At 37.5% G+C, this 6,081-nt stretch overlaps 1 non-coding gene across 1 annotated transcript; it reads right to left on the bottom strand.

Moving 5' to 3' along the window:
- Nucleotides 1-3,235: 3,235 nt before the first annotated feature.
- On the bottom strand, nt 3,236-3,362 carry LOC130031312 (small nucleolar RNA SNORA9). Its single transcript, XR_008793659.1, has one exon. It is a non-coding gene; the product is annotated as a small nucleolar RNA SNORA9 (small nucleolar RNA).
- Between the last annotated feature and the right edge of the window lie 2,719 nt (nt 3,363-6,081).

Here is a 6,081-nt window from a genome sequence, read left to right on the forward strand (position 1 = left end):
GTACAATAATTTTAAGCAAATATTATTACCAAATACAAATTTATTTATTTATTTTGCTTTTTTTAGGTCATACCCAGCGATGCACAGGGGTTACTCCTGGCTCATGCACTCAGGAATCACTCCTGGCGGTGCTCAGGGAATCATATGGGATGTTGGGAATTCAACTAGGGTTGGCTGCGTGCAAGACAAACGCCCTATCGACTGTGCTATCGCTCCAGCCCCCAAATACAAATTTTACATATAAAAAATTTCAGAAAATTTAACCACAATTCTGAACAAACTGCCAAATATAGAGGATTATTTCATCAACATAAAGGAGAAAGTGCTTAATAACTGACCTAGTAGAAGAAGGTACTATGGCCAAATGTCTTCCAATGCAGCTTCAAATGGTTGAGTATAAAAGTTTATCCATAGGATTATAAGATCAAGTTAACCTATATATGTATTAAAAAGGATGTTTAAGTCAATAAAGTTCAATGTCACCTTAAAAATCAAACACATTAGTTTATAATACGAAACTTAGTATTGTCATGACATTATAAAATAAATAAAACTGCATCTTTAATAACAAATTGCAATCTTCAGATTAGTTATGTGGATAGATTATGGCATTATTCACACAAAACTTTTAGAAAACAAGAAAGCGTACATGCTGTCTGAAAACCCAGAAAATAGGAGCAGGTATTAAAAGCAGAAATAATGGTGCCTCGCCTGGACTCCTTAACCCCTACTCCTCTATACCCCATGGACCCTCAGACTGCAGAAAGAGCTGTCAGAAACCTAAGAAACTGAGATGGGACATTTTGGCTCTCAAGTAACTTTTAATACCTAATAATATATATAATTTCTTAGACTTTTAACAAAGAATACACTGAACTAACAACATTTTTAAGTTATGCAACTCAGACTTATGTAAAAACAATTGTTTCCGATAATGCTCAATAACATTAAAGGTATATTACAGAGATAGGTATATTATTATGGCCATTCGCTTTGAAAGAAATTCCGAGAATAAACATAGCTTTCAACATTAATTCACACAATGAATATATGACCAACTTAAATTTTTTAAAAAAAATTTTTTTTTGCTTTTTGGGTCACACCTGGCGATGCACAGGGGTTACTCCTGGCTCTGCACTCAGGAGTTACTCCTGGCGGTGCTCAGGGGACCATATGTGATGCTGGGAGGACCTCTCCACATCTTGGAAGCCGGCAGCACATGCCGGGGGGGAAAGGCAGTTCAGACAGAAAAGGGAACACCAAGTAAAGGGTTTTTGGAGGACTTGTGGGGATGAAAGATGCGTGCTGAAAGGCTGAAAGTAGAATATAGACCGAACATGATGTCCACTCAATACCTCTATTGCAAACCCCGACAACCTAAAGGAAAGAGAGAGAAAGAGGGAATGCCCTGCCATAGAGGTGGGGTGGGGTGGGGGTGGAGTAGTGGGCAGGCTACTGGGTTCATTGTTGGAGAATGGATGGGCACTAGTGGATGGATGGGTACTTGATCATTGTATAACTGAAACCCAAATACGAAAGTTTGTAAGTCTATTTACAAACTAGTTACCATGTAACTGTACATGGTATCTCACTAATAAATATATATGTATATATTATCATTACAACATATAATTATAACTCATAAAAATTAAATTTACAAAATCCAAGGAGATTAATCTTTACAATAGAATTAAGGGAAAAGGTTTATAGAAATACTAACTACCTAGTCATGCATGGTGTCCTGTATTTGATTGAACCAAAATCTTATATATAACGTAAAATCTTCTTGAGATACACATTTCAGTCATTTCTTGGGATTATTAAAAAAGGAAATCTATCAAAAGAAAAAAATAGATTAAATTTCTTATGTTTCAGATATTTATCATATTTCTCTAAGAAAGCATCTTTAAATAAACTAGTTACTCCATAAAACAGAACTGAGCTTGAAATTCACTAGAAAAAATTAACAGCAGGCACAAACTAGGCAAATTATCAGCAATTGACTAGTTTCTCATATTTCATATGTTTCCCATTTTTCTAAGAGAGTTTCCTTAAATAGACTACTTCGTAAAAATGGATTGAGCTTAAAAATTCACTAGGACAAATGAATACTAGGCACAAAATGGGCAAAATATCAGGTAGTGCAACAGGCAGAATGCTCTCATTGAGCATATAGCCAGACTTGATCTTCAGCACCCTGATCATCATCAGGACTGAGCCCTGAGCACAGAGACAGGAGTAAGTCCTGAGCACACCCAGGTGTGGCTTAATCAAAGCCCACCCACAAATGTTTCCCTCAATTCCCTGTTCTGTCACAATCACATCTCAGGGTTCATTCCCACTGCTGACTGTCAAATACACTTACTTTGCTTCTTCATCCTCCACATGAGGATGATCATCTGGCATTTGTCTTTTTCTTCTCAGCTCACTTATTATAACAGCTTCCAATTCCATCCAAGTTTCAGCCAGGTGAAGCTTTCACCTCTTCTCACAGTTGAGCGGTATTGCACGTGTGTTTGTACAAGCTCCTTATCCACTCATCTCTTGTGGGCACTTGCGTTGTTTCCAGATCCTGGCTGCAGTCAACAATGCTGTGATGAGTACAGGTGTGGAGATGTCCTTCAGGCTGAGCCAAACCACAGTCTCTCCAGTGAAAAATGAGGTTCCTATCTGGCACACCCCCACTGGCACTTACTCATTTCTGGCTTTGTGTTACACATTTGTGAGTCCCCATGTGAGTGATGTTTTATTTTCACTTTGATTTGCATTTCCCTTATAATCAATGATGACGAATTTCCTTTGCCTCTGGGTCAATTTCACATCTTGAGACCTTGTCATTCCTTTCCACATTTTTGAATCTGTTTTTCTGTTGGAGAGCTTTAAGAGTGCTTTATGTATCTTGGATATTAGTCCTTTATCTTGCGTATGGTTTCAAAATCCTTTCAATCAGCAGAATGTCTTTTAATTGTAGGGCACATTGCTCACAGAATGCAGAAGTTTTCTAATTTGAAATAGTTCCGTTTCTGTTTTTATTACCTTTGCCACTTGAGTTCTTACATTTCAGACTTCACTGTGGTCATGATTTTGGAGAGTCTTGCCTATGTTTCCCCAATGGATTTTTCAAGATTCAAGTGCAATATAAAAATTTTATTTGAGTTAATTTTTGTTTACAGGGTGAAAGAGGGGTCTATTTTTCCCTTATTGCTTCTGTTTTATTCTTTTTCTTATTTTTCACGACTGTCTGAGATTTCTAACACCTTACTCTGGATGGAGCAGGTCAAGATCTCAAACCGTTTCATAATTGCAAGCACTGTGGGAAAGCACAGGGTCACTCCAGACCCAAGTATGATGAAGGTTTGCACCTAATTTCATTTTTTTAATTGTGACTATCTAGTTTTCCCGTAATCATTGGCTAAAGAGGTTTCCTTGCTCCAATTCATGCACTTCTTCATAAATAAATTGCTCATGCATCTGAGGGTTTCTCCCTGACCTCTCAATCCTATGCCATTGAGAAGAGACTTTTTTTCTTTCGGTACCAACCAATTTTGATTGCTAAAGCTTTGTGTCAGATTTTAAAGTCTGGGGACACAATGCCTCCCATTTTTCCTCAAGATTGCTTTGGCTATGTCAGGAGTTTTGTAGCTTAATGCAAATTTTAGAAAAATTTACTCCATGTCCTTGAATAAAGCCATGGAAATTTTATCGGAATTTGCTGTTTCTGTAAACTGCTTTGAGTTAAGATAGTCATTTTCAAGATGCCGATTCTTATGATCCTTAAACCAAGAATATGTTTCTATTACATTAGTTCATTTTAAATTCCTTTCAGAAGTTTTGCAGTTTTCACTAAATAGGTCTTTTACCTCCTTTGTTAAACTAAGGGGTTTCTGTTTTTACATGATTGCAATTGGGTTTATTTCTATTCTGGATTTGGGGGGGTGTTTTGTTGTTGTTTGTTTGTTTACATGTAAGAATAAATTAGAATCCTGTGCACTGGTTTTGTAGCCTGCTACTTTACTATATAAATATATTGTTTTGAGGAGTTTTTCATAGGAGCCTTTTTGGGTTCCTACATACGAAATTCCTAACAGTGCTTTGCAGGTTTTAATAAGTAAATCTTTCACCTCCTTTCTAAAAATTGATTCCACATTACCTAATTTTTTCATAACTATAAGCAGGATTTTTAAATTAAATCATTCTTTTATCATTGTTTACATATAAAATCACAAAAGATTTTCCTGTTTGCTTTCGTAAGCTGCAACTTTACTGTAAAGATTTATTGCTTCTAGGAGTGTTTAATTAATGATTGGTTTTGCAGTCTTAGGGTTCTTGATATGTCATTTGTAAACAGTGAATTTGATTTCTTTGCCAATTTGAACACAAATTTAAATTTTTTTCTTGCTTAATTTCTGTGGCAGCAGCTATCAGAACTGTATTGAATAATAGTGCTCTCAATATATTGTTACATCCATAACAGCGTTGGGAAGTCAAGCACTAAAGAAACAAATTGTGATTGAAGCCGACTTCAGGTTAACCATGTCACCATAACACTAGAAAATACTTTATCTGTGAAACAAACAAAGAAAAAACTATAATGTATTTACAGAATAAAATAAGAGATTCACACTGTGCTAACATACACCTACAGAAAACAAAGGCAATAAGAAAAATACAAAACCCAAGAAAAGTAAGACATAAATAACATTTTTCCCTTTCTGATATCTGGGCCATTCTCAGTGGTACCTGAGAGTGACTCCCAGTTATTTGCTTGGGGACTTCCTGTGGACCTTGGGGGGCCAAGCAGTGCCAGGGACCCAGCACAGAAGATCCATGGCAAAACATGCTCTCAAGCCATCTGAGTCTTTGCTCTGGACAGAGGATTATTTTTTAAGGGCAATACTGACTCTGTCACCAGTGGCAATTACTTTTAATAAAAGTTTACTCTTCCCCATAAAAAAACATAAATGGCCAAATACATTTTTTAAAACACACAAAAGCCAGTAACCTACTTTATATCGTCTACAAGAAATTCTCCAGCTCTAGAGACACACAAAGGTCAAAAAAATGGAAAAAGATTTCCCATGATGGGAGAATTATGCTGAAAGTGGACTATAGAACAAACATGATTGCCACTCAATGCCTCTTTTGCAGACCACAGCACCCAAAAGGAGAGAGAGAACAAAAGGGAATGCCCTGCCACAGAGGCAAGGTGGGACGGGGGAAAAGCGGGGTGGGAGGAATACCGGGATCAGTGGTGGTGGAGAATGGGCACTGGTGGACGGATGGGTACTTGATCATTGTATAACTGAAACCCAAGCACAAAAATGTGTAAGTCTGCAACTGTACCTCATGATGTCTCACTATAAAAAAAATTACATTGTCATCAAAACTTATTAAAATAAATAAATAAATAAATAATGTTCTTCTGAAAAAATTTAAAAAATAAAAAAGGTTACTTAGGAAAAAAAAAAAGAAATCCAAGCACAAAAATTTGTTAAGTCTACTACTGTACCTCATGGTGTTTCACTAATACAAATTTTAAAAAAAAGATTTCCCATGCAAATTTGCTCGAGCGGGCCCAGTAACGTCTCCATTGGAGACTCTGTTGTTACTGTGTCTGGCATATCGAATACTCTCGGTAGCTTGCCGGGCTCTCCGAGAGGGGCGGAGGAATCGAACTCGGGTCGGCCATGTTGGCCGCTTGTAAGGCGAACGCCCTACCGCTGTGAAATAATAGCCAAAAAGGAGCCACAAATGTAACCACAGTAATATTAGACAAAACACTTACCAAGAAAAGCCTGTATGAGTGTTTGGATGAGCACATGCGGCCAAGAGACCTGAGCGTTGGTGCTGGAGAAGCAGGAACCTTGAGAGCAGCGAGTGAATCCACGGAACTGTGAGGTCTGGAAAACGGGTCTGCAGCAGGAGATGAGGCAACCAGGGCATTTCCTCCCCAATGAAATGGGTTCATGTTTCCACGAACAGCCTTCACCAGGCATAGAAGAGGATGTTATCTGCTTAGATCCCTGTAGAAAAAGCTCCAGAATTTGTGTAATAGCTTAAAAAAGGTCAAAGGAGTGAGGA

This window comes from Sorex fumeus, unplaced genomic scaffold (assembly GCF_029834395.1).
Source record: "Sorex fumeus unplaced genomic scaffold, SorFum_2.1 ptg000046l, whole genome shotgun sequence".
Taxonomy (NCBI): domain Eukaryota; kingdom Metazoa; phylum Chordata; class Mammalia; order Eulipotyphla; family Soricidae; genus Sorex; species Sorex fumeus.